This window comes from Chiloscyllium plagiosum, unplaced genomic scaffold, assembly GCF_004010195.1.
Source record: "Chiloscyllium plagiosum isolate BGI_BamShark_2017 unplaced genomic scaffold, ASM401019v2 scaf_68548, whole genome shotgun sequence".
NCBI classification, from domain to species: domain Eukaryota; kingdom Metazoa; phylum Chordata; class Chondrichthyes; order Orectolobiformes; family Hemiscylliidae; genus Chiloscyllium; species Chiloscyllium plagiosum.
In genome coordinates this window covers 1-1174 of record NW_025134674.1, presented here as the reverse complement: position 1 = coordinate 1174, position 1174 = coordinate 1, and the positions used below count along the sequence as shown (strand labels likewise).

General features: G+C 43.7%; 1 non-coding gene across 1 annotated transcript; it reads right to left on the bottom strand.

The window, feature by feature from the left end:
• Positions 1-245: 245 nt before the first annotated feature.
• Positions 246-318, bottom strand: trnar-acg. Its single transcript has one exon. It is a non-coding gene; the product is annotated as a tRNA-Arg (tRNA).
• Between the last annotated feature and the right edge of the window lie 856 nt (positions 319-1174).

Here is a 1174-nt window from a genome sequence, read left to right as displayed (position 1 = left end):
ATGAAAACGTGTGTTTTCATTTGTCCGTCTGACATTGTGTTCCGAATCCTGTTGTCTGATCATGAGTCCTATCCAGCACGCTGTGTTCGAGCAAATGAAGACCATCTCGTCGAATACCAGTGGCAGGAGAGGTGATGAAATCCATAATCAGAACAAATGCTAACAGACACCTATAGAAATGTTTTCATTGAGGTTAATTTATAAAAGTGTGCGAAAGAGGCATCTTTGAGGTTTTGAAGCGCACTCGAGCTAGGTAGGAGTCGAACCTACAACCTTCTGATCCGTAGTCAGACGCGTTATCCATTGCGCCACTAGCCCACACTCCGCCCTTAGGTCCCTCAGTACCCTATCATTAATTGTGTAACTTCCTGTCCTTGTTTGTACAACAATGAACATGCCAATTTTGTTTGCAATTGGCAAGCTTGTCCCGAATCCCGTGGGATCCAACATTATCAATTACCCTTCCATACTAAAAATATCGACACTTACAGGATCCATATCCGTCTATTCCCTTCCTACTCATGTATTAGTCTTGGTGTTTCTTGAATGCTGCTCCTTAGCCTGCTTCCACCACTTCCTCTCTCAGTATGTTCCAGGCATTCACCACTCTTTGTCTGAAATCTTGCTTTGCACATCTCTTTTAAACATTCCCCGCTCTTCCTGCACCTTGAATCTGTGTCCCCAGTTATTGACCCCTCCAACCTGCGGAAAAAAAGGCTCCTATCCATGACATTCACAAACTTATAAATTTTTTTGAGGCCAACCCTCAACCTGTTGCATTTCTGTCGAAACAAACCAAGTCTATCCAACCTTCCTTCATAGATAAAATCCCTCGTACTGGGCAATAAGCTGTTACAACTTTCTGTATGCTCTCCATAGCATGCACAACCTTCTGGCAATGTGGTGACCCGAACTGTACGTATTGCTCCAGGAATTCCAAGGAGCAAGGAATTTCAAGAATGTGTTCTTCTCAGTCTTTCTCACTGCTCCAGGGATGTTGCTGTTTGTTGCTTCCCCTGGTTTCGGCCTCTCTCCATTTGCACATGATTCAAACATTTTCTTCCACTTGGTACACAACGAGTACTGAAAGATCGCAAAGCTGAAGACTGGGCTTCCATGTTTCCACCACCAACTGAATTTATTTTTCTAAAACCTTGTCTCAATCCCCCATTTC